The sequence below is a fragment of the Lepidochelys kempii genome, chromosome 6 (genome assembly GCF_965140285.1).
Source record: "Lepidochelys kempii isolate rLepKem1 chromosome 6, rLepKem1.hap1, whole genome shotgun sequence".
NCBI lineage: Eukaryota > Metazoa > Chordata > Testudines > Cheloniidae > Lepidochelys > Lepidochelys kempii.
The window spans coordinates 125,284,649-125,312,262 of NC_136385.1; the positions used below are offsets into that span (position 1 = coordinate 125,284,649).

Genomic DNA, 27,614 nt, shown 5'->3' on the forward strand with positions numbered 1-27,614 from the left:
AGAGAGTAGAACAGGTGACATTTCCTGTTCTCCCTTATAGCAAACAGGTTGATTGTAGGAATGCCCCATGATGCAAAGATGACCTGCAGGACACCACCTATCCTCAGGGACCACTTGTGATGGTCCACGAGATGATTCTGTACCCCGGGCAAGTAGACAGCTGTTGGAGTAATGTTCTCCTCAATGCAAAACTGCCACAGATTCATTGCTTCTAGGCAGAGTGCCCTGGAGTATGCTCCTCTTTTTTTATTCACATAGTACATCATGGTGGTATTGTCGGTAAGTATGTGAACCACTGAGTGTCTGATATGGTCATGGAAGGCACGACATGCCTTGTGGATGGCCTGAAGTTCCAGCACATTGATATGGAGTGAGGCCTCCTGCTCAGACCACAGTCTCTGTACCTTCAGCGACCCCAGGTATGCCCCCAACCCAGCAGGGAGGCGTTGCTAACAAGTGACTTGGTTGGCGATGGCTGGACAAAGAAAATGCCTTGGCAAACATTCTGTGGATAGGTCCACCACTGCAAGGAGTCTAGGACTGGTGGAGGAAGACAAACAAGTCAGTCCAGAGAATGAAGAGTAGGACAGTAGATTGTTCTGAGCCACATTTGAAGGGGGCGAGGGCACAACCTTGCAAACTGGACCACCTGCATGCAAGCGGACATCTGCTCCAGCAGTCTCAGACACATTTGAATGGTCATGGAAGGCTGAAATTGCAGACTGAGGCAAAGATTTCAAATTGTCTGAAAACTGTCGGTCGGCAAGAATACTCTCGATGTCATGGAATATAATAGCATCCCAGTTAACTCCATTTTTTGAGTGGGAGCCAAAGATAATTTTCTGGTATTTAGAATGAGACCCAAACACAGTCAAGCACATGCAGAGTGGGACTGATGTGAGCAAGAACTTCCTCTCTGGATCTGCCCTTCGGTGACCAGTCGTTGAGGTACAGGAAGATGTGGATTCCCTTTTTTCTGAGATATGCCGTAACCACGATCACATATTTGGTGAAAACTCAGGGATGGAAGAGAGGCTGAATGGGAGGATGTTGTACTGAAAGTGGTGTTCTCCCGTATACAGTCAGTACCGGCATCTCCCTCGTCCTTACCAGACTCGAAGGATGCCAGGAGGTCAGAACTGGAGTCAACAGTACAAGGAAGGGTCAGAAGTACCCACACTGTCCTGCACGCTGGCACCAGCTCTGTGCCAGTCCGTGCTTTTCCTGGGGGAGGCAGAACAGTCGGCCCAAGACCTGGCGAGATCTTGATCCGTCTTACGTGACCTCTTCCTGGGCGCAGTCAACGGGGAAAGGCTCCTCCGTTTCTTCAGAGAGGCACCTGCTCCAGAATGTGAAGAGGCAGTGCTCTCGGGGCCCGAGGGTCATCGTCCACCAGATGAGGGACTCAGTACCAGATCAGGCCACATGGCCTGTCCGAGCAGGTGGTGCGTAAGGCGAAGGTCCCAAGCTACCCAAGTTCTTTTCTTGAACAATCTACAGATCATGCAATGGCCCTGGAGGTGAGCTGTGCTGAGACAGAGCAAGTACCACGGGTGGGGATTGCTCCTCCACAGTAAGGACAATGTTTAACCCCCAGTGAGTGCATCACCGCGGGAACAGACTACTAACTAACACTAACTACTAGTTTATATACAATAAGAAGCGAGACTAAGTCTATTTGCAAGGTTGTGAGGCTAAAACTCACACAGAGCTCTGACTCCAACCACAGGCAGTAAGAAGGAACTGAGGGGGGTCGAGGCAGTGCCGCCTCATAAAGCTAGGGGAGGAGTCACAGCCCCGAGGTGTGAGTGCCACCCCCTATACGTACTGCTAGACAAAATCTCCAGCTGTGGCGCCCTGGGCGTGTACCTATCTAAGTGGAATACACGTCTGCATCTACCTCAAAGAAGAATTAAACATTCCTAAGCGTTGTGGGTTTCTTGCCGGGAAGCTAGATACATTTAAGAATCTCTGGTTGGACAAGACGGGTCAGTGAGCCCTGATAAAAGTGCAGGGAAGATGAATGAGGCATCCTTGCCTTTGCAATCATACTCTGAAAGTTAGTGACACACTTCAACTCTGCACTTGTCCTTGTTGAACCTCATCAGATTTCTTTTGGCCCAATCCTCCAATTTGTCTAGGTCACTCTGGACCCTATCCCTCCAGCATATCTACCTCTTCCCACAGCTTAGTGTCATCCACGAACTTCTTGAGGGTGCAATCCATTTCACCATCCAGATCATTAATGAAGATGTTGAACAAAACCGGCCCCAGGACCGACCCCTGGTGCACTCCGCTTGGTACCAGCTGCCAACTAGACATCGAGCCATTGATCACTATATGTTGAGCCCAACGATCTAGCCAGCTTTCTATTCACCTTATAGTCCATTCATCCAGCCCATACTTCTTTAACTTGCTGACAAGAATACCGTGGGAAACCATATCAAAAGCTTTGCTAAAGTCAAGTTATATCACATCCACTGCTTTCCCCATATCCACAGAGCCAGTTATCTCATCAGAGAAGGCAATCAGGTTGATCAGGCATGACTTGCCCTTGGTGAATCCATGTTGACTGTTCCTAATCACCATCCTCTCCTCCAAGTGCTTCAAAATGGATTCCTTGAGGACCTGCTCCATGCTTTTTCCAGGGACTGAGGTGAGGCTGACCGGTCTGTAGTTCCCTGGATTCTCCTTCTTCCCTTTTTAAAAGATGGGCACTATATTTGCCATTTTCCAATCGTCCAGAACCTCCCCCAATCACCACATGTTTTCAAAGATAACGGCCAATGGCTCTGCAATCACATCAGCCAACTCCCTCAGCATCCTTGGATGTATTAGATCTGGACCCATGGACTTGTACATGTCTAGCTTTTTAAAATAATCCTTAACCTGTTCTCTTCACCACTGAGGGCTGCTCATCTTCTCCCTATACTGTGCTGCGCAGTGCAGCAGTCTGGGAGCTGACCTTGTCTGTGAAGACCGAGGCAAAAAAGCATTGAGTACTTCAGCTTTTTCCACATCATCGGTCAGTAGGTTGCCGCCCCCATTCAGTAAGGGTCCAACACTTTCCCTGACCTTCTTCATGTGATACTCATGCATCCTGCAGCAGTACATCCTATCACTCTGAATACTAGCCAAGATGGTGGACTAGGTTATTGCTCCTCCTGAATCATTCTGGGGAGACCTTCCTCAGACACTCTTTATTTGGAGCACTGGGGTTTAATGGGGCAGGGCCCAGAGCACGCAGATCGTTGTCTGTGGGGAGGTAAGCCATTCGTTTGTCAGTCCTAATTTAGATCATTAATTCGTTTCTCTGTCGCTGCTCTGATCCTGCAATCCACACTCATGCCAAGATCTCATTGCCTTCAGGGGGAGCTTAGCTGTGTTTTGCTGACACACCTAGCCCTTATGAGGGTGTAGTGTAGCTTCCCTCGACAGCATGGTGAAGGGATTGGTCCATAAGTCAGTGTTCCCTCTGCTGTGCTTTGTTCCCCAAGGGGTGCTGGCAGGCAGCCATGAGGAAAGCACATGCACTGCAAATGGTTCTGTCCCCTGCACTTGGAAGAAGCAAGAAAGGTCAGTTCATCCTCTCAAACACACCCTGAGGCACCTGAGTGAAGGCCAGCCACACTCTGGGAGTTAATTATTAATTGTGAGGGCCTAGATAGGCTCATTAAATGGTTTGTGTCCCAGGGAAAGTTGCACTAAATGATCTGGAGCCAATTTTCCCCAATGGTGTCTGGAATTGCCAGAGACTGCAGTCTATCTCTCAGTTTTCAAACCCATTTAGACTTAAAATTAATAGAAAAAAACCTCATGACAATGCCCTGACCTACTCCAGACACTGCTGGGATGCAGAACTCTTCCTAGCAGAGCCAGGATTTTGAACGTACTGTAGCAAAGAGAGGCTAATAACTTCTTCTCCAGATGACTGAGGCTATGGTTTACAACAGAGAAGACATTTTCATCTGGTCTGCAGAAACAGCTACTGGAGAAAGACTTGAAATTTGCAATCCTTTATTCAGGAACCCTGGTGTGTGGTCTGTGGTAGCCAGTCAAGGCCAGCTCCTCAGCCGGTGTCAATCTGCATAGCTCCTTTGGCACGTTAGATAACACTAACTGCATTACAGTTAAAAGACTGACGTGCAGGAAGATCCTGAAACTTATTTAGGGCAATTCTGAGGTGGGATGGTTTATCTCTTTGATCGCTTTCTCTGTGAAACAGACTCTGTTCGCTCCCAAACTGACTGTGGCTCTTTATCCCATACTGTTGATCCATGTAGGATGTGAGCCATGCAGACTGGGGTTTGTTTATTCTCTCTCCCTTTTTGAAGTGGGGTTGCCTTTTTTATACACAAGGGCTAATTTCAGGAGCATTTTTCACTAATGACCATGAGGAACAGCAAACGATGTTTATGCTGCGGCTTCTTGGGAGGGCAGACCAAATGCTCAGAAGGCAAAAAGCAGCCCCTCCCGTAATTAGAGCATGGGGCTTGGATTCTATAATCAGCTCTGCCATCGATGCAATGTGCAGCCTGGGGCAAGTGGCTTAACTTTTCTCTGCCTCCGTTCGCCCATCTCAAAATGTGGAGAAGAGTATTTTAAAGTGCTGTGAGACTCTCTGCACAGCACAATGGCGGAGATATTAGCGACTCCATCACTAAGATTTACCTCTAAAACCGAACTAGAAATTCCTCGATGTCATGCTGCAGTGGCTGAATTTGACACAAATGGCCTGATTTATGGTCCTCCCAGGCCCCATTGTGTCACTCCAGCCCTGGCCCCTGGGGGAAATCCCATGGTGCAAGGTGGTTTGCTGGGTGGTGCGGAGTTGTTGGAATGGCTCTTTGCTTCCCCCATCCTCAGAACTTCCAGGGCAAGGGGCCTGCCAGGGATATTGCTGGGGTAGGGAAACCTGGCCAGAACACCCTGGGGAGTGACTATTTTCAATTGCTGGATAAAGGGTGACCAGATGTCCCAATTTTAGAGGGACAATCCCGATATTTGGGACTTATTCTTATATAGGCTCCTATTACCCCACACCCCCGTCCCTATGGGTCACCCTAGCTGGATGGCTCCTAAGGGCCACTGCAGCCATGCATAATTTAGAGTGGTCCTGCAGTGGCTCTAAACTATGTGGATACAATGTGGAACACAGTTCTCTAGTTGATGGAGTAAGAAAACATGGTCCAAAGCACATCTCTAACCCTACTGGCACTTGGGTGGGGTTTTTTGTTTTTAATTTAAGAAGCAGTGTGCCCTCTGGGGGCATGTGTGTAAACCATGTTTCCTTAGGATATGTCACCAAATGATGTTGCCCTGTCACCTACTGTATTTTTTTACTCTGCAACTCTGTGGTTATAAGCTAAAGCCCAAGAAAATAGACACATAACACAGCAGTTTGATCCCAACTAGTTTCCCATTTGAAATCACTGTGTTTTCAGCCCGTCCTGGCTCCTTGCACCTCTATGCACTGCTCAGTTCATGGACCAGACTGGGACAATACTGAACAGCTCCTTTTGTTCATTTGCAAGGAAACAGCAAGTTCAGAACAGAACAGGCCCTTTCCCCCCAACTGCTATTCAAATCATTAGGAAGAGTCTGTTCCAGGAAAAGCACCCTGTTAAGGCAAACAAATTGCTTGCCTCTTTCACAGTTTCTCCTGCTTTCTCTAGTGAAGAATCCAGAAACAAAAGCCAGTATGAATCATACAGGCTGTCCTGCTATTGGTCCCTTTTCCTGCAGTAGTTCACTCACATAGCCAGTGACATACAGACGAATGCAAAAGCTCAGGCTTGTATGAAGCAGATCTTGATGAAACTACTGTGTTGAAAAATGTATCCCCTAACCCTTGAGGCCTTCTCTTTATACTCCATGCTCCGGCTTTTGTTGTTGTGACTGTAACTTCAGTTTTGAAGCATCAAAGAAGCAAACTCTGGTCTCTGAACTGTATACCAACAGCTGAGGGGAATAAAATCACAACCCAAAACCCGTTATCGTTCTGCAGCTCAGCTTTTTCAAGCAAACTAAAACCTGACTCTTTTAAATGATGGCACGGTTGCCCATAAAAGATAAAGATTAGATACAGTAGCAATAATGCATTTGTTACAAGTACTGCTGATCTTTTAAAGTAGTTCCTGTAGGGCCTAATCCAGCGTCCACTGAAGTCAGCAGGAATCTTTCGAAATACGATAAGCAGTGATCTCTTACCTGGTAGTTTGGTTTCAGTTGCAACTCACTGCACAGCTAGTATTATTATTATTATTTGCTCATTCATAGGACGGCAGCATGCACATGCCCCAGTAAGGACTGAGACCCTTTTGAGCTAAGCACGGGACAAACACAGATGCTGACACTACACTGTCATTGCCCTGACACATGGAGCAAATCCACAACCACGGCTAAGTCTTCGTGTCCTGGTTGCTTCCAAAGGCATGGACAGAGCTATCCCACAGCTGCAGTAAACAAAAAGTAGCGATCTCTGGAGAGGGACCCTGCAAATTTTACTGAACAGCAGAGGCCTTGTAATATTCTATTCTACAGATTCTTATATACCCACACTTATCACTATAATATATCTGAAAGCCTTCCAGTTGCGGATTAATGTGACTAATATCTGTCAGTTTTAAATTCAGGTGATCATTTAAAATGTGGGATAAAAGAAAACCGAAAGTCTCAGGATGAACTCCTGGCTGTACTGAAGTCAATAACAAAACTCCCATTGACTTCAGTGGGGCCAGGATTTCACCCACCGCCTTCTCGGTCGGTATTCAGTGACAAGGTTATGGACATTATGGGAGTTTTGCAAGAAAGCTCTACCCCTGTCCATGCTGTATCTGTTCTGTGGATGAAAAGAATCTTAGTTCCCAGGGCTGTTCATGAATAGCAACATTTCATTGTTAACGCAAGTCTCAATAATTGCTCCATAATTTGCTGATTTTGCTGTTGGTTCCTAGGGAGGGTTCCTACCAGCTTGCTGACCAAGCTCTCCTAAATAAACTCTCTGGTGACTCAGCAAATTTCCTCTCGTCTTCTCTTTCCCCTTAACAGGTGGAGACCTCAAGGGACAGTAAATTCTGTTTCACTCCCCAGAATAGAATCAGAAACACAAAGAGTTGAAAACTCCTGTAAACTTCCATATAGAAGTGCTACGAAACTACCTGTTCTCACTTGAACTTCTTCATATGATCTTCCCTTCACACATGATCTTCCCTCACAGCTGTCACTTAGAAATACTGGTATGCAACTTGGGGTTTCTCTCTGAGAAAGCTGCACCGATATAACTTAAAGTGTGAATTTAAACTGATACCTAAACTGGTGTAAAGAGCACCTTTGTGGATGCTCTTATTTCAGTATGAGGGGCTTATTTTGGTTTAGCTGAAGCTGATTAGGAACAGGTTTAACTAAATAGGAATAAGCCACTCATATCCTGAAATAAGAGCGTCCACCAGCCTTTTACATCAGTTTAACTATACTGGTTTATAATTATAATAATATTAGATAATATTAATAATAATGATCCCTGGCTCTTACATAGCACTTTTCATCAGTAAATCTCAAAGGACTTCACAATCCTTTATATTCAAGTTATACCACAATTTTCTCACCAAGTCCTTAGTTCCCTGTTCACCAGGGGCCATATTTCCAAAGGTATCTAGGTGCCTAAAGATGCAGATAGGTGCCCAGTGGGATTTTCAAACGCTCCAAGGCAGGTCAGGCACCTAACTCCTACTGAAATCAATAGGAATTAGGCACCTAACCTGCTTAGATGCTTTTGAAAATTCCACTGGGCACCTATCTGCATCTTTAGACACCTAAATACCTGTGGAAATTTGGTCCCATGTGCTCTGTGCTAACTTGTTCCACACTCGAGCTTCCCAGCCCCCAAGGTTCTGCTGAGGATGCTACACAGCAGGCTGGAGGGACTCAAATCACAAAAGAAAGCTGAGGGAGGTCTAGTTTCTTCTTCTTCCTCCCAGAGGGAAACTTCTAAATCAAACTGCCTTTTCCTGCAACACTGCATCAACATTTAAAAAGCTCTAACCAGCGATGAAGAGACTCTGGGACAAATCTGTGGCTTGTTTACATCAGTGTAGTTTCACTGAAAGTCAATGGAGCTGTGTCCATTTATATCTGCTGAAAATCTCGCCTCTAGGTTATTAAAGATACTTGGCAGGTTACTGGTGATGAGGTATTAAGTACCAGTCCCCGCCACAGTGGCAAGCGAAGGCAAAGGTGCTGATATTTATTTGTGGATTTATTAGCTGCATCATGCATCGATCACTTGCTGGGGACTGCTCAACAAAAACTCCATCTTTGAGAAAATGTTTTCCTTCAGAAGAAGAGGTAGATTTGATAGCATTAGCTTCTATACCGGAATACACTTTAGATGGATAGCCCTGCACTGTGCCTCCACCTCCCCCTGGCAAGCTACACAATCATCCTGGAAAGCACGCAGTAGGGTGGATTTCAGAAATCTGCCTGTACACAGCATTGGGCAACCTTTGGTCCATTCCCATAGTGCCTGAGAACCATAAACAGTCATTAACATTCACATAGAAACTTCTAAAGTGGACGTACTACTTGGAAAATGCATGTTTTTGACAGTAATGAACCACTGGAAAAAAATGATGTATGTATAAGTCACATCATATACAACTGTCTAGGAAATACCACACAGGAAGTTACATGAATGTAAAATAATTACTTACTGCCTTTGTCATTTGTCATTAAATCATTCTGTCCTCCTCCCATCCGGGCTACTTGTTAGTTTTTCTTCTTCTATTATTTTTCTTTTCTTTTCACCCTCTCTCATGCTCTCACTCTGTCCTGTTCTCTTGTATACACTAGATCAATGGTTCTCAAACTGTGGGTCCGGCCCTCAAAGTGGACCACAATCCCATTTTGACGGGGTCGCCAGGGCTGACGTCAAACTTGGTGGAGCCAGGGGCTGAAGCCAATGCCCGAGGGTGGCAGGACCTGGGCTCAGGCTTTGGCCCCCCCTGCCCGGCACAGCAGGGCTTGGGCGGGCTCAGGCTTTGGTCCCCTCTCCTCAGGTTGTGTCAATTTTGTTGTCATAAGGGGGTTGCAGTGCAGTGAAGTTTGAGAACTGCTGCACTAGATGTACTGCCCCAACTGTGTGTGCTCTGTCCCCAGAAGGGTTGTGATCTGTCCTTCCTGACCTGCTCAGGCTTGTTAGATTCCCTTGCATGCATCTCTTGCTTCAAAGGGGGCTCTGAACAGACCATCACATTATGTAAGTTAGCGGTGGGAAAGACCTGAGCCCTTTCCCTGGCAAATGCAGGATACAGTCCCCCTACTAGAGGATGTGAAAGATACTTAACTGATACTACACATCACACGTTACCCAGAAAGCTAGTCTGACTCCATCACAAACAGCACTGGTTGCTAATGCTTCTTGATAATCCCCAACTCAATATTTAACAAGGATATTTCGTACTTCCACTGGTAACGCCAGCCCTGCTGTCCAACCTACCACAACACACGTTATCAGTCCTACTCAGTAGAACCCCAGCCAAACTCGCTAACCATCCTGCTACCTTCTCCAAAAGATGAGAGTTTACAGGTGTAAAAAGTCTGCCCCAATTTCTATCAGCATTGCAGATTTCCTCCCGCTAGACGCTCACGCAAACATATCTGCTATGTAACAAAACAAATTCTCAAACTATATTGATCGGCCAATTGGAAAGTCAGAAGTCACAAGAGAACACTGAACATCAACCAGCATCTAATAGAATTACATAACAAATGAGAGCAACACACTTAATGCAAATAGTTCAACTTCAGGACTGCCAATAATGAGCCATTAATTGCAGTGCATTTTATCCATTTGCATTTGGATAGCTCTGCTTTGAATCTGAGACAGACACAAAGTCTTAATATAGCTGGAAAGGAAACATCCTTGCTGCAGTCTCCCCACTGCACTTTCATAGGAAGCAGTCATGAAGCAGATGTTGCTTACACAAAGTATGGAAACATCAAATCACTGGACCTATTATCCAACCCTCCTTTAGCAATTTAAAGGATGTGATATCAGTAAGCATAACAGCAAACATTTCCCCCCCAAAAAAATATCTGAAAAGGGGAAGGAAGCTATAATTATGGGAGCTGTTCAAAGTCTTAGTAAATGAAGCAAAATAACTATTTTGTACACTGCTTCTTTAAACCATAAGTCAGAGGTTAGTTCAGTGTGTGTTACTGAATCAGTGTAATGCAGCCATTCCAAATGTTACTGACAGGCAACATTTGACGGCCAAGATCCAGTTCGACCAAAATCCAGACCTGATCCAATTCAGATAAAATAAGAGCCAGTCCGCTCCATTTTTTCCCGATGTTCAGAAAAGCGGTTTGTATATAATATTATCTATAGCAATTTCTATATAGTTTTTAGAGCTAAATAGTCAAATAGGAACATTTTTTGTGAAAATTTTCATGGAAAAAATTGACCCTTTTGGTCAAAACATTTAGAAATTAGAATTTTTTTCAACCATCTCTAGTATCTGTACATTTTTCATGCCTTTTGCTTGCCTCGCAGTTCAGCAAAACACGACATGGGGCGGCGGGGGGGGGTAGTTCCTGTGGACTTCCGACCAGACAAACTGGGAAGTGCTGGAAATGTCACAGGAAAGCCAGTTCTCATGACACTGCCAGCAGGTTGCTGTTGGAGGGAATGCTAGGGGGATGAGAAAGGTAGCTCTCTGAGGACCAGATTATGCCCAGCTGCTGCACAGGTGTGCAGAGAGCGGGTGTGTGTTCACAAGCCCTAGCACCCCTCATGCACCAGCCAGGGATAATCATAGTCTCTGTACTCTGAAATCAAAGAGGCTGCTCCCTCTTAATGCCCTGAGCATGTCAGCCATTCCGTGGGTGTCTCACAAGCTAAACTGGTCAATCTGAGCCAGGCCATGAAAGGCAAAACCAGAATCAGACCTACCTCCTACTACAGTAGGAGGGGGTGACAAAGATGTTTTATTTATTTGTAGGTTTATTGGTCTCATCCATCCAGCATTCTCTGGGTACGTCTAAAGAGCTTAAAATAAAACATAACATGCTGACCAATGTCTGTTCTAAGCAGCCTCCCAGGATAAACGGAGCATATTCCTCACCCACACCAAAGCCTGGAAAGGAACAGATGAGCTTTGTAGCAAGCCTTCTGGCTCCACTGAACCAACAAGGGAAGTGAACGTCCACAGCCGAGGGCCCTCCATTGAGAATGCCCAGCCGCCATTCCCCAGATATTCAAATCTGAGGCTATGTCTACACTATAGCCTATGTCAGAAAAACGTATGTTGCTCAGAGATGTGACTTTTCCACCCCCCCGAATGACATAAATTATGCTGACATAAGTGCTTGTGTGTACAGCGCTATGTCAGCAGGAGAGCTTCTCCCGCCAACATAGCTTATGCCGCTCGTGGAGGTGGTATTTTTATACCAACGGGAGAACTCTCTCCCATTAGCATAGAGCATCTTCACCACACGTGCTGCCACAGGGCTGCACATATAGACGTGGCCTAAGGCTTAGCAAAACCAGGCCAACAAAACCAACCCATCTGATCTCAACGGTCATGTAACAAAGAGGGAATGAGGCAGTACTTAGATAGCCAAGACTCAAACAACATCAGGCTTTACAGATCAACATTGCCATTTTATATTGCCCAGCAAGCAAACTGGAAGCCAAGGAGGGATAGCTTTAATATGCTCCTTGTGGCTAGCTGCACTAATTAAGTAGACCCTGAACTCTGCACTAAATTTAGCTTCTGAGTAGAAGTCAAGGGTAACTCATGCAGAATACATTGCAATAATCCAATCGACAGCTCAAAGGTTTAAGACTGGTGGGTAGAACATCAGCAATAACTGCAATTTCCTAACCTAGTGCAGATGGATAAAGGCACTTTTGGAGCAAAGGGGGACCTAGAAATTCCCCCAGGATGCAGAGAAAAGCCAGGAAGACATCTCCCTTCATTTGCATTGGCAACAGTCTTTTCTGGAGTGAGTCCCACTGCAGCTTACTGTCACCCATGCCACAATTTCTGCTAGTTCCTGGAGCGGCTGGGAAAGTGCACCACAGTTCTGAGAAATCCATCATCTCGGTGCATCTCAACTATTCCCTCCTCCTTTCCCAGTAGCCTCAGGTATGCACTGAGGAGTGACAGAAGAGAAACCTATGGAACCTTGTAAACAGCAGGCTGTTGGGGCAGGTGTGAGCATGGGGATGTCTATGCTTTTTGGGGACTGCAGAAAAGTCGTCAAAACCTCCTGGTCAAAGGTACCGAAGGCTGCTGAGCGGGGGAGGGATAGCTCAATGGTTTGAGCATTGGCCTGCTAAACCCAGGGTTGTGAGTTCAATCCTTGAGGGGGCCATTTGGGATCTGGGGCAAAAATTGGGGATTGGTCCTGCTTTGAGCAGGGGGTTGGACTAGATGACCTCCTGAGGTCTTTTCCAACCCTGATATTCTATGATTCTATGACCTATAAAGAATTATCGTGGATGGCTGACGTCTTTCCATTGCTAGCAGGTCATCCATCAACAAAACTAACCATATCTGCACCATACCCAGATCAAAAGCCAGCTTGACAGGACTCAGAAGCAACACTGTTACCCCACTATTCCCTTCTTAGTAACCTTCCCCTGAAAAAGGGAAGTTAAAAACTGGGCTATTGAGTGGCAAAGCTAAGAGACAGTTTCTTAAGCATGAGCTTAACAACCTCTCATTTGAGGGAAAATGGCACTTTGTCCCACTTTGACAGGGTCAATGTGCAATGGGCTGACCCATTGTTGTTATTATTAATTCTTATTGTTATTTCTGTATTGTGAAGCCCACTGGGCTACGCTGCACAAACATAAGTCAAAGAGACAGGACTTGCCCTGAAGAGCTGACAGCCTAAGGTGCTATGAAATTATGTGGGAGTTGGGCACTTACCATGTTCAGGCACTTCTGAAAATACCACTAGGCCTCTCTACATCTTTAGGAGTCTAAATATCTTAGCACTTCTGACTTAGTGAAACTGATAATAAATGCCTACCTAGCACTTTGTCTATCCTGTGCTTCTCCAGTCTATTCTCCCCATGCCAGTTGGGAAAGTGACTGAAATAATAACAATCCCTCTCTTCTGAAGTAATCTGTCCAAACCCCTGGCAATTACCTTGCCACTTCTTCTGCCACCTGTCACCGGTCATCAAAGGGTTGCAGTCACCAAAGCTGGAGGTTCGAGTTGTAGATCCCCAGAGGCAATAGTGCTAGAACCAGTCTGTTACAGCCAAACAGAAACGTAAACCACTGCAGCATCCCTCTAGGGAATGTTTTGTTTACTCCATAATCCCTTCTTTCCTCCTAGCAAACACATACCCCACTCTCACTTGACCTCTTGCCCTGCCCAGAATGATATTTTCATACAACTCAACCCATGGAACCCCAGTTTACCCTAACTTTTAAAGAAAACTGGAAGTCACTGGCTAAGCAGTTGGAACCTGAGTTTGCTGAAGTGCTAAACCAGCTTTTGACAGCAGTAGCTTTCGCTGGAGGTGCAGATAGAATATTTTCTTTACTACAGTTTATTCAACTAGATCAGTTCAGTGACTAGTTCATTCAAAGTTATGAAACCAACTGGCAGTTTAAAAACCTGGAAAGCTTGTTTTCCTCTTCCAACCTGTGAATGAAAACTAGGTGTGAGGGGATGAGATCTACTAGCCCTAAAATCTTGAAGGACGCAGTGACTAGAAACAATCAGTTCAATTCACTAATTACAGATAATGCTGCCTTTGTTTAATAAATCACTTAGTTTTAAAAGCAAAGCATGTTTTGATAACTTTTTTCTTATGTATCCAGCACATTTAAAATAGTTTTATCAAATAATTTTTTAAACATGCTGGTTATGTGCATTTTAATTGAATTTAAATTTCCATTCAAATAGAACTTGACACAAATCACAAGCAGAAAATTAATCATAATCTAGTAAAAAGTTAAAATACATAATTGATTAAATAAATGTATATAGGACATAGTGTATGTTCCTGGATTAGCAAAAAGAAGCATGAAATTTAGTGTTAAGGCTATGTTTAGTTGCAATTCAACACATTTTAATGGTTACCAACCAATCAGACCAACTTTTCTTTAGGAAAATAACTTAAAAAGTACAACAAATGCAAAACATGATTAGAATTGATGATTTAAATGGAGGTTTCTGGCTTGCTGGTTTTAATCGGTGATTTAAATCACTTTGTTTTAAGTCAATCCACCCTAAACAGAACTGATCTGAGGGCTGGGGCAGAGGGGATGCAGTGGACTCCCCTGAGCCCCTCTGGTGATGCCAATATAAACTTGGATGTATTATTGTTTATATTATGAATGTTGCTCATTTAATATTATAGGATGTGTGGTGTGCCAAGTTAACGCTGTAGGAGTGGTTTACAACCCACTGGGATTTACGGAGTTCAGTGTTTGATTTCTCAGCCTTGTTGCATGGAAGAGTCTTTTTTTGCATTTATCCTCATATTTATGGCCTCCTTAATAAACCAAGGGGACTTCTTCCACGGCCAGGTACTACTCATTGTGGGTGAGGCTTGCAGACCCTAAGTTTAACTAGAGCATTTGGGAGTAAATTATTATTCTCATTACAGTAACATCTAGGGGCTAGGGGGGGTACATATATAAAGTATATGATGAGATAACTGGCTCTGTGGATGAGGCCTCATCTGGAGTACTGCGTCCAGTTTTGGTCCCCACAGTACAAGAAGGATGAGGAAAAATTGGAAAGAGTTCAGTGGAGAGCAACAAAAATGATTACGGGGCTAGAGCACATGACTTATGAGGAGAGGCTGAGGTAACTGGGGTTATTTAATCTGCAGAAGAGAAGAGTGAGGGGGGGATTTGATAGCAGCCTTCAACTACCTGAAGTGGGGGTTCCAAAGAGGATGGATCTAGACAGTTCTAGTGGTACCAGATGACAGAGCAAGGAGTAATGGTCTCAAGTTGCAGTGTGGGAGGTTTAGGTTGGATTTTAGGAAAAACATTTTCACTAGGAGGGTGGTGAAGCACTGGACTGGGTTACCTAGGGAGGTGGTGGAATTTCCCTCCTTAGAGGGTTTTAAGGTCAGGCTTGACAAAGCCCTGGCTGGGATGATTTAATTGGGGATTGGTCCTGCTTTGAGCAGGGGGTTGGACTACATGATCTCCTGAGGTCCCTTCCAACCCTGATCTTCTATGCTTCTATGAAAGTGAGACAGTCCCTCCGAGCTTACAACCCACTGGGATTTTAACACTGACCTCAGTGGGAGCAAAGTGAGGCCAGCAAAAAGCACTTGTGGAAAAACCCACCCTAAAAAGACAAAGAAGGCGATATTATTCCTATGTTATATATTGGGAGTAGGGCACTGAGTGACAGGAAGTGTCTGGCAGAGATGGGAACAGAACTCCTATCTCTTCAGTGTCAGTCTAGGGTGTTAATCATCCTTTCTCGTGAAGGCAAAGGGTGTAGAGTAATTTTGCTTCTTAACAGTGAATATGGAGTTAAACTGTACTGTATTTCCAGTTGACAAATGAAAACTCATATGCAGCAAGCTCATTTTCAGGTGGAACCAATTACACAGGCAAAAAAAGTGAGTGCCTGAATGTAATAAACTATGGGTCTGGAACTTTCATTTCTTACCTCTCTGTCATACATCTTGAGAGGGGAGCCAAAGATTTGTACTGGTTTTATTAAATTGAGTTTTTAAAAGACTTTGCTCATTCCAGTGCCAGCTGCACAGCAGAATATTTAACGATGCATTAATAACTTTAAAAGGAATTGTGTTTGTGTAGGTACAAAAACAGAGAGGGCAAATTACAGACAGTTTGTCTCTGTGAAGGCTGGCACAGTAAGAATCCCATTGAGAAAAGGCAGTTCTTCACAACTGCCCCTTTGCTTTATGCAAAAAGGATCTTTAGTTTTCATTGTTTCACGTTGGGATTTTTTTTAAAACTCCATTTACACTGCAAATGCAGCCGTGATTTTGTAACCAGGTCATTTTGTAATTATCCTCTGACTCAGCTGCAACAACTATGGCTGGATCTATACTGTCATTTTTTTCCATAGTGCAACCATGTGTCAAATGAGTTTGCAACCCACATCAATCATCCTGCCTGCGTATGAACCTGTGCATTCTGGGAAAAACCGGGCATCTACCCCATAATGCCTCAGTGTGGGTTAGGGAGGACATGCACACAGAATGTCATCAGCCACACATGGGGCAATGTGCTCTGGGGTATTTTATCACACAGAGAGCTAGGAGGAAGGAGAATTAATCAAACCAGTTACAGAGACATTGTAAGGGGAAAGGGTACGCTCCTGTCTACACGGCAAAATAACAGCATTGTGATCTGGGTACAGGAAGTCAACCATGTACTAGCCCTGTAGGAATGACACATGGCAAGGTGCCATGTTTACTAACCAAGAATTAACATGTTGTGTGAAGACAGAAAGCATGCTTAGAGTCAAACATATCATTAATTGGTTAACTTGCAAGCTCAGGTAAGAACTGAAGTATAAGACAAGGCCTAAATGTCTTCCATGGTCTGGCATTCGACATGCAGTAACTGAAATTTTAAAAACAACAGACTCTTTATAGTCTTGTAAGGAAACTGGGGCACTGTGAGAAAACACAGAGCCAGATTCTGCTCTCAGCTACGCTGGGGTCAATCTGGAGTAACTCCATTGAAGTTAATGAGCCAGATTCTGCTCCTATTTACACCAGCATGAGATCACAATCAGACCTGGTGGGTGTGCACTGGTGTAGCTGAGAAGAGTCCAGCTCATGCTCTTCATTCTTGGACTGCTGAGCAGAATAATCAGACATCATCACTGTCCTATTGTGTTAGGACACAAAATTGATGACGTCAATGATCCTGAGAACACAGCAGTGCCTTGAAAAACTGTATCTTTAAGAGCCCCATATGGACTGCCCTTCCTTATCCTTTGCTCTCTCTTCCTCTGAGTCTTCAATCTCTCTCTTGAGCATCACTCTTCCCTAAAATTGCTATTCAATCCCCAGGCCAGATCTTAAAGTTCTTCATTAAATTTTATTCAGTCTTTACCCAGAAGACCCTCTCACCAAAGTCAATGGGAATTTTTCCTGATTAAATATGGACTTCATAATTTTTCAGTTGCTTTTTAAAAGGGGTGGGTTTTCTGCTCGGCATCCTGTCGCACTCTGAGGACAGTAGGGAATCTGAACAGTCTGGGAGCCTGAAACAACAGTGACTAGAGCAAATCTATAAAGAGCTCCCAACGTTCTATCCGCAGTCAAGGGCCCTTTGTTTCTTCCTTCCCTGGGGCCTACTGGAAGTTTTGTCTAATGTCCACTTGTATTCTCCAGCCATAGAAACAGATACATCTATTAATGGGACACTGTAAATTAAGTACAGAGGAAAAACTATGTCACTTACTTACTACCCTTCCCACAAACAGTAGGGATTGACCACTGTCAGACGGTTGTGACTGACCGGCTGTTAACATTGGGTTGGACTCTCATATCATTTACATTAGTGCAAACCTAGAGTAACTCCATTAAATAGAGTTAATCTAGATTTACACTTGTTGGAATGGAGAACAGAATTTGGCCCATAGTTATTGTACCTATAAATAATATATGTAATACCCTTTGCTGGCCATTTTCTCAACTCTGTGATCATATAAGACAGCAACAGAAGTGCAAACTAGCAATAGAGGAAGATGTTCAAAACCATTGATACGCCTGCTGAGCCACTCGACAGGGCAGAATCTGATCTCAGGGGTGTCACTCTGGGTCCAGATTGAATCATGGGGAAGTAAACAATATTGGAACATCTCACAAAGGGGATTCTTTAATGGACATCAATTTATCGTATTTAAAACCTGAAACATAATAGTGTATAATAACAATATGCCCAGGCACCAGACAAAGTGTCCCTAGAGCAAGATCACCACTCCTCTGAGAAAGACTTTGACCAGATTTGACGTCAGAAACAAGCACTACCTTTGCAGAGACAGCATGCTGAAATCTGTGCCCTGGAACACACTCTTTAGACCACCGGCTGGACAGAAGCTATTATGGATAAAACAGGAACTTTTTTTTAAAAACTAAACAAACACTAAGTATTTGAGGGATTTGCTTTGGAATAGAAGATTAATGGGCATATTGATTGTATCGAGGGGCTGGGACAAAGGCTGACTAGCCGTGTTTATTTTTTAGCATCTGTTTGTGGACTTACTGTGCTTCATGTCCAAGCAAATATTGTGTTAAGGAAGGTTATGGACGAGAGTATGAAGTACAACTGGGTTGTCTCCAGCTGTGCCTGCAGATTGTCAGAACATGTTGCCATCAAAAAACATCAGCAGGCTTTGCCACCTCATATCGGCTTGAACGTCAGCACCTTATAACGCTGTGATTCTCATGAGTGATCCAGTGCAATGTGCTAGGGGAAAGTGACTGGCTGCCGCTGCCCCTCCAGTGGTTCTCTCCACAGAATTCGATGTGCTTCCCTCAATGGAACATGTGGTTATATAAATACGTTGGAAACAAACACAGGGCCACAGCTAGAGCTCAGTGTTCACAGGATATTAGTGAACCACTGCAGCCATTACTGCAAATGTTTATCAAAGTTACAGCGTAACATTAAAGATTGGGGCTGGGCTGAGGGAACATTTAGATACATTGCAAACCCACTCGGCTTCATAAACGTGTACACTTGCCCCTGGCATTAAACTTGGTGGAAAGGTTCCATGAATACAGGCTCTATAAATCTTTCAGTGGAATCAGAGCCGTTTGATGGCAGGCATGAGGGCTCTGGCGATGCAAAAAGAGGTCATTGTAATGTGCCAGGAAGTCGCTCGCCTGGGAGAGGGGTGTTTGTGCAGGGAAGTTATGTGAGGGGGCGTTGATGTAAAGGAGAGGTAAAGTACAGCAAGCCACAGCAGTGGTGAGGTGAACTAGGAAGAGGGAGCAAAGACAAATGGAATAGGAAGGGGTAGCGAGGAGAGAGAGACAAGTACGGGGGCTTCCCAACAAAATCCCAGGACAAAGAACAATTCTGAGGAATCCAACCATGTCAGATCCATCCAGCAAAACGGGCTGCTACTCTTGGATGCTTCTGCTGAATCACCTGGGGTGGCCTGCTGAGTTAGATGCTTTTTTGCATTCTCTGTGACTTCAAAAAAGTCTCAGCATTTCAGAAAATGGAGTAATTATTTATAATTCTCTCCTTGTTTATTTCTATGCATTGTGGCAACACTTAAAGGTCCCGATCAGGATCTGAGCTAGGCTCTGTGCAAACATAACAGAAGGGATGAGTCTTTGCATCAAAGCGTTTAATGGTTTCTTTTGAAGGGCCAAGTACTTTAGAAAAGACAGTCACCTTTTCTGTAACTGGTGTTCTTCGAGATGCGTTGCTCATGTCCATTCCACTATGGTGTGCTTGCTCCCCACATGCACTGGTGCCAGAAGTTTTCCCCTCAGCAGTATCCAAAGGGGACTGACTCTGGCGCCCCCCTGAATATGCCCCTGAAATCACTGCCAGGTCGTAATAGGTTCTTATGCACGAAGTGATCCAATTGGAAATCCTCTGCGAGGACCCTTCATCCTATCTGCTGTAGCGATGAAGAGTTGAGTCGATTTACAGAAAGGGTTGGTAAGTTCTAAGTAAAAAGCCAAGGCCCTCCAGAAGTCCAGGGCATGAAGATGCCTCTTCTCACTGGTCTTGTGCAGTCTGGGACAGAACACTGGGAGGAAGATGTCCTGGTTCATATGGAAGGTGAAGACCACCTTTGGCAGGAAAGCTGGGTGGGGCCACAACTGAGCCTTATCTTTGTAGAAGACAGCATACGGCGGTTCTGAGATCAAGGCTTTAATTTCTGAGACCTGTCTCACAAAGTCACCGCCACCAGGAACGTGACCTTCCATGACAGAAGGGAAAGGGAGCAGGACCCCAGTGGTTCAGAGGGCAGGCCAGTGAGCCTAGAGAGGAGCAAGTAGTCCAGGACAGCCTGTATGGAGGAACGCGAGGGAGAGATGCTCCATTCGGATGCCCAGAGGGAAAACCTCATCCACTTGGCCAGATAAGTCAGTCTAGTTGAGTACTTTCTACTTTCCAGGAAGGCCTGTTGGACTCCTTGCATCCGCTTCTCTGGGTTCAGCCCTGCAGCATCCATGCCGAGAAGTGGAGGGACCCGAGGTTGGGGTGTAAGAGCCAACTGTGGTCCTGCAACAGCAGGTCTGGTCGGTTGGGCAGGGGTCAGGGAGGGGCCACTGACAGGCTCATGAGTGTGCTGACCCAATGCTGACGAGCCCACGCCAGGGCAATCATGATAACCTGCACCTGGTCTTTCTTGATCTATGCCAGGGCCCTGCTGATGAGAGGAATCGGAGGGAACTCACACTTCAGGCTCCATGACCACGACAGGAGGAAGTCATCGGGGAGGAAATCCTTGCTCAGACCCTGTCGAGAACAAAACCAGTGGCATTTCCTGTTCTGTCTGGTAGGGAACAGGTCCACTTGGGGAGTTCCCCACCTTTAGAAGATCATGCAGGCTACCTCTGGATGGAGTGACCACTCATAGTGAGAGGAGAAGTCCCTGCTGAGCTGGTCTACCAGCATATTCCTGACGCTGAGAAGGTGACAAGCTTCCAGGTGGATTTCATGGCTGATGCAGAAGTCCCACAGCCTTGACAGAGAGCCGACGAGCGGGCTCCCCCTTGCCTATTGATGTAGAACATTGAGGCTGTGTTGTCCGTCAGGACTCATACCACCTTGCCCGACAGGTGGGGAAAGAAGACTCCACACGCCAACCGGACTGCTCGGAGCTCTTTGACATTCATGTGTAACTGTGCCTCCTCCAGGGGACCACATCCCCTGTATCTGGAGGTTTGCTGAGATGTGCCCCCAAGCTGAGGTCCAAGACGTCTGACACCAGATCAATGGAGTGAGGAGGGCTGTCGAATGGAACCCCTTCTAGGACTGTCCTGCGGTCGGTCCACTATCTCAGCAAGGTTTGTATTTCCTGGGGAATGGTAACGATCTTCCCCAGGAGGTCTCGCGACTGGAAATAGATAGTCGCCAGCCATTGTTGCAGGGGCCGCATCTGGAGTCTGGCATGGTGGATCACGTAAATGCACGCTGCCATGTGGCCTAGCAGGCGCAGGCAGACCCTGGCTGCAGTCAGAGAGAACGCAGAGACTTCTGCGATGAGGTTTGCCATCGTGTGGAATCTTTTCAGCGGCAGGAACGCTCTGGCACAGGTAGAGTCAAGGACCACTCCGAAAAACTCTATCCTCTGCACTGGGACGAACGTCGACTTTTTGTCATTCACCAGTAGGCCCAGAGAGCGGCACGTGGCTTGAAGCACCACAACATCCCTTCAGACTTGAGACTTGGAGCCCCCCTTAACAAGCCAGTCATCGAGGTATGGGTAGATCTGGATACCCTGGCGCCTGAGGTAAGCCGCCGCCACCAACATGCACTTGGTAAACACCCTCGGTGCTGTCACCAGGCTGAACGGGAGGACTGTAAACTGGCAGTGGTGGGGCCGCACCATAAACCGGAGGAAGCGTCTGTGTCCTCCAAAGATTGCTATGTGGAAGTATGTGTCCTTCAAGTCAAGGGCGGCATAGCAGGCTCCTGGATCCAGGAAGGGATAACAGAAGCCAGAGAGACCATGCGGGACTTTAGCTTTTGAAGGTACTTGTTGAAGTCTGGCTGGTCCAGGATGGGCCACAGACTACCCATGGCCTTTGGGATTAAAAAGTACCAGGAATAGAACCCCTTTTTCCTGTACTTGAGAGGAACTTCCTCCACCACACCCAGCTGTAGTAACCCATTTACCTCCTCTGTGAGGAGACTCTCGTGAAAGGGGTCCCTGAAGAGGGATGGGGAAGGCAGGTGGGAGAGGGGATAGAAAGGAACTGGAGGGTATAACCTGGTCCACTGTACTGAGGACCCAGAGGTCCGAAGTTATAGTGGCCCACAACAGGAGGAAAGGGAAAAGGCAGTCGGAGAACACTAGGAAAGAGGGATCTGGAGAATAGTCTGGTAGGTTGGCCTCGGTCGCACCCTCAAAACGTCTGTTTGGCCCCCTGCTTATTACGGCTCAAGCCCAACTGGGCCGAGGGTGGAGGCGGGTGGCTCGGGCAGCGCTTGTAACCTTTGGCTCGTTTATGGGGCTGGTCCTGCTGAGGCTGGCTCCACGGCCCTGTGTCTGCTGCCTTTGGCGGTCTCTGGTGTCCAATTGGTCCTGTGATTGGCACCAGGCCCTTGGAGATGGTCGGGGCCAGTCCCAGAGTTCTTGCCAGGTGGCGCATGCCTCAGAGGGTCTGCGCCAATCTACGGGCGAGGTACACCTTGAGTTCCTCGATCGGTGCCCCAGGTGTGGGGACCGAAGAGGGCTCCACTGAGTCTACCCTCTAGTCCTGAAGCAATGGCTTCAGGCGGGCAATTGCTGGTGGGACATCCCTCTTGATGGAGATCAGTACCACTGAGGTGGGGACACACGCATAGGTGCCAGCACGGGTTTTCCCCAAGACTGGGGTACCGCGGGAGCCGGTGAGGGCGGTACCAGGATCATCAGGATGTCCTGAGCCACTTGAAGAGCTTCTGGCGTCAATGGCACCTGAAGCTGCCTGGGGCCTGCACCGCTATCCAAGCTTGTAGGCAAAGCATGGGATGGGCTGCACCGCTTGACTTAAGATGAGGACTGACTTCCCAAAGGGGGTGTTGAACTTCCCGGCACGGGTTGTGGCTCACCCCCAGCCCTCTCCTGTCCCTTACGGGGGGTAGGAGATCTTCCCCTCCCAGTCTTTAGTGGCTTGTTCCCTGGAGCTGTGGAGGGGGAGGGGTGCCAGCTCGTGGATGGCGCTGGCGGAGCATCAGTGCGGAGTCGGACTGCTGCTCCGGAACTGGAGTGAGTGACGACTCCATCAGGAGCGCTTTCAGATGGATAATGCGCTCCTTCTTGATCCTAGGTTTAAAGGACTTGCAGATATGGCACTTGTCACTTATGGGACTAATGAAAAGTTGAGAACTACTACTATGGGTAACTAAGAAACTGCTAACTATATACAACTACATTACAGATTTTCAAAGTTCACAAGAACAGAAAACGAAACACTGCTAGTCGAAGCAGCCGATGTTCCAGCACCGTCACTGGCAGCAAGAAGGAACTGAGAGTGGGGGGAGCCGGTGGCGCTCCTTATACTGTGCCATACGGGTGCCACTCCCTGGGGTGCCAGAGCCTGTCCCCTACGGATACTGCTGAGGGAAAAGTTTCCAGCACTGGTGCATGTGGCGAGTGCCCAGACCTAGTACGGAATGGACATGAGCAAGCATTCGAAGAACTTAAAATTTCTTGCTGGGTATCTCCACCTGCAATGACTCACCTGCTGCAGCCAGAATGTCGTAGCCATCTTCTCAGAAGCTATTTCCCTCCAACCTGGTTTCGCCTTATTCATGTCTGTTTTCCCTTAGGTAAATGTCCTGATCATCACTCTGGTCTCAGGTCTCTTCTTCCTTAGGAGAGTTTGATGCAGCTGCCTTTCAAACCCAATTATCAGTGCCCCTAGTCTTTCTGTTCCTCTTCAGCTACTCAGAAAGGGCATCTAGAGCAAGCTCTTCTCCCTCCTCTCCCGAGACTAAACTCTGTGTTGTACCCGCCCCATTTTCAGCCCATAACATAAGGGACCAAAGCACTGTGTGAACATACCTCTTGTAATTTCAGCATTGCCACACAAAACGTTCAAGAATCACAAATCGCCCCCCCCCCAAAATCACAAGATTTTTAAAAATAATAATAAATTTAGGGATCTTTTTATTTGCCTTCTTGTTCTGAGCCTTTACAGCACACATCTGCCAGCTGGACTTGTCACAGTCTGCAAGCTTTCCAGCACAACCAGGAAGGCTAGGAATTTGCTTTTATTTAACGAAAGCTGAGATTCTCCCATGATCACCAGATTCCGGGAGCTGGGGCTTTAAGAATGCCAAATATTGCAAGATTCACAATCAAATAGCGAGCGCTGGCAATGCTGCAACTTACAGAGTAGTCTCATCTAGCATCATTCCAAACCTGCAGACACTGGGCCAGACTGTACATGCACCACCTGGGCAGAGGTCTTATCCTTCATGGAGCTTGCCCATGCAGGGAAGCATGCCCACTGTGCCACACCTAAGGAGGGTGCAGAAGGCACTCCCTGCAGGTCAGTCAGGGGGAGGGATGACCCTATCGTCTCCCTCCCGCTTTGGGGTGGCTTGCACCCTGGTGGGAGCTAGGAGGGTGAGGTTTCTGGGATCAGAAAACTGCAGCGACTGAAGCTGTGCCTAGCTCCTGGGATGTGCCTACTGGAGAAAGGCTCCCCCCCTACACCATTTTGGGCACCTCCGCAGGGGGCAGGCACAATATGCCCCATTCTTTTGCTAAAGAGAGAATAAAATGCACATCTGCCTGTCAACATGGACACTTCCTATCCACGCACTGCAGACACTCACCCTCTCCCTTAAATCTCCCATGCATTTAAAAACCTACAGGGTCATCTTCATCACCAGAGACTGGTCAGGCGCCTTGGTGTAACGCCCTGGATACCGCGGGTGTGTGACCAGTGCTTGCTAGTTCAGTGCAGAGGTGTAATGAACGTATATTTTGTAGTGGCTGGTTAAATCCTTCATGCAATATAGGCCCCAGTGCAAAAGACAGTACCTGAGAGAAGGACTGCAGTAACATTCAGGACCATTAGGAAGCGTGTGTGGCAAAAGTGAAACAGGCTGTGGTCATTATTAACTTAGGAAGCACTGGCCATGCAACTGGATCCTTCACACAGCTATTTTCACAATCAGCCTCTCATGCACCCTCCCACCAGGGCCTAGTGAAAACGATCCCCTCTTGAGCGACTCCTCTGTGAAACAACCTAATAGAATTTTCTGCACAGCAGGTGCTTGCAGCAAGAGCCATTTAATTTCTGCACTAGCTGAAGATGAGGCAAAGGGGGCAAGTCAGATAGGAATCTCAACATACATCATGCCTGGAGCACTTGGGGTCTGACCCGTCAGCAAAGAATCTGTGCAGCAGGACAGAGCAATGTTCCTGCCACATGGCATTCTATGCACCAGCCAAATATACATAGGAGCACTTACACACCATGGGGATGGGGACTTTAACAATGCATGTCATAACGGTAATTCATAACCATCATTGGGGATTTGAAATTCCACCTTAAAGAAGGCCCTAGTTACAAGAGCTAAGGAGAGAAACAATAGCCTTTCTTTCACCCAGTTACTGATCCATGAGAGGATCTTCCCTCTTATCCCATGACTGCTTAGTTTGCTTAAGGACCATTGGTGAGGGACCTTGTCAAAGGCTTTCTGAAAGTCCAATTACACTATATCCAATGGATCACCCTTTCCCACATGCTTGTTGGCCCCCTCAAATAAGTCTAATAGATTGGTGAGGCATGATTTCCTTTTACAAAAGCCACATTGACTCTTCCCCAATGTATTTTGTTTATCTATGTGTCTGATAATTCTGTACTTTAATATTGGTTTCAACCAATCTGCCTGGTTCTGAAGTTAGTGGGATCGCCTTTGGAGCACTTTTTAAAAAATAGGTGTTATATTAGCCACCCTCCAGTCATCTGGTTCAGAGGCTGATTTAAGCGACAGGTTACATATCACAGTTAGTAGTTCTGTAATTTCATATCTGAGTTTGTTCAGAACTCTCGGGTGATACCCTCTGGTCCTGGTGATTTATTACTGTTTAATTGATCCGTTAGTTCCAACACTTCCTCTATTGACACCTCAATCTGGGACAGTTCCTCAGATTTGTCACCTAAAAAGGATGGCTTGGGTGCAAGGATCTCCCGCATAGCCTCTGCAGCGAAGACCCATGTAAATTATTAATTTAGCTTCTCCGAAACAGCCTCATCTTCCTTCAGCACCTTGATCATTCAAAGGCCCCAGTCTGGCAGGTTTCCTGCTTTTGATGTACTTTAAAAAAAAAGTGCTATTCGCTATTGTGTCTTTTGTTAGTTGCTCTGCAAATTCTTTCTTGGCCTGCCTTGTTATACTTTTACACTTAACTTGCCAGAATTTATTCTCATTTCTCCTCACTAGGATTTGATTTCCAATTTTGAAAGGATGCCTTTTTGCCTCTAACCGCCTCTTTAACTCTGCTGTTTAGCCACGGTGGCATTTTTTCGGTCCTCTTACTGTTTTTTTTTTAATTGGGGTATACATTTAGTTTGAGCCTCTTTTATGGTGTTTTTAAATTTTCTCTATGCAGTTTGCAGGCATTTCACCCTTGAGACTGTTCCTTTTAATTTCTCTTTAACTAGCTTCTTCATTTGTATATAGTTCCCATTTCTGAAGTTAAATGCTACTGTGGTGGATTTCTTTGACAATTTCCCCCCCTACAAGGATGATAAATTTAATTACACCGTGGTTGCTATTACCAACCTATTCAGCTATATGCACCTCTTGGATCAGATCCTGTGTTCCACTTAGAAATATATCAAGAATTGCCTCTCCCCTTGTGGATTTCCAGGACAAGTTGCTCCAAGAAGCATTTACTTAACGTGTCTAGAAATTTTTTCTCTGCGTCCCTTCCTGATGTGACACACACACAGACAATATGAAGGTAAGTTGAAATCCCGCAATATTATTGAGTTTTCTGCCTTTGTAGCCTCCTTAATCTCCCATAGCATTTCACAATCACCATCATCATCCTGGTCAGGTGCTCGGTGGCCTATACCTACTGCTATACTCTTATTGTTCAAGCATGGATTTTCTATCCACAGAGACCACGAAGTCTTTAATAACCATTCTAATGCTCTCAGAACTTTTCATTGTGAATTTCCACAGGTTGACAGACAAGTTAAGTTTCTTTACTGCAAGCAGCTTTCCCTCCAGAAAGCGATCTCTACATTCTGTACAATTAGTGTGTTCAGAATCATCAAAAGGAATGACCAGGAGCACTTTCTAAATCTGCTCCCCAGCGAAGGCCTGGAGATTTGTGTGTGAGATATTTGTGCAACTAGAGGGTGAGAGAGGGTGGACTTGTCCAAGGGCATGTGTAGACGGATGGGTTAAAGGGGTCTGCCATGAGGGGACAAGGATGAGGGAGGGGGAAGATGAGTTGAAACTTCCTATTATGGGAGCAGGGGGTGTATGGGGAAGGATGTCAGCTTCTCCATTGACGTACAGGCACTTGTGCTCAGGTAGCAATAGAAAACAGGGCCCTGAATATGAAGAACAGCACCCAGTTGGACCCTGGGATCATTCTGAGGCATGGGAGGTGGAGATGTCTGTCAGTGCTAGAAAGCAAGAGCACCGTAAGCGGGAGATTGTGAAGGCTGAAGTCAGGCAGGGGAGCAAGGAAAAGGTATAGCAGAGGCAGGGAGGGGAGGGCAAGTGTCTGATTTGCTGATCCCATTAAAACGGAGATAGAAACCTGGTTATGAAAAAAACTATCTGGACTGTCTTTGTAAAACCCTGGTACCCACTATATGAAGACACAACAATTCCTCGTAATGTATCTTAAGGAAGGTCTCTGGGTATAGATTGCCCTTCATCAGGGTAAAAGACATGCCAGCCCTCGTAACATCTTTC

The 27,614-nt window shown here is 46.1% G+C and overlaps 1 protein-coding gene across 9 annotated transcripts in view; it reads right to left on the minus strand.

Annotated features, from left to right (window-relative positions):
* Positions 1 to 27,614, minus strand: part of SAMD4A (sterile alpha motif domain containing 4A) — a 208,437-nt gene that overhangs the window by 58,054 nt on the left and 122,769 nt on the right. The gene's annotated exons all lie outside the window — the stretch shown is intronic.